Raw genomic sequence first — 314 nt, 5'->3', positions numbered from 1 at the left:
TGCATTGCTCGACTGTTTGATTGCAATTACACATTGAACTCCTAGAAAACCGTTTCCTAAGATTGAAAACGAATAACCACTGTATTTATTGCATTGAAACCGTTTGCTAAGATTGTAGCCGTGCGGCTTGTTTGCATCATGCATGCATAACAGTACGAACTGATTGCATATAGAATTTGAATGCTAAGATTGCACATGCATGCATCATATACGAATGACCTATTTGCATCATACCTAGAATCCGGATTGCTTGAGCATATTGATTGCATTCGCTTGAACACTTTTAAATCTAAATTATGAAACATATGATTTCA

Source organism: Brassica oleracea, chromosome C7 (genome assembly GCF_000695525.1).
Source record: "Brassica oleracea var. oleracea cultivar TO1000 chromosome C7, BOL, whole genome shotgun sequence".
Classification (NCBI taxonomy): Eukaryota; Viridiplantae; Streptophyta; class Magnoliopsida; order Brassicales; family Brassicaceae; genus Brassica; species Brassica oleracea.
This window is presented reverse-complemented; position numbering follows the sequence as displayed.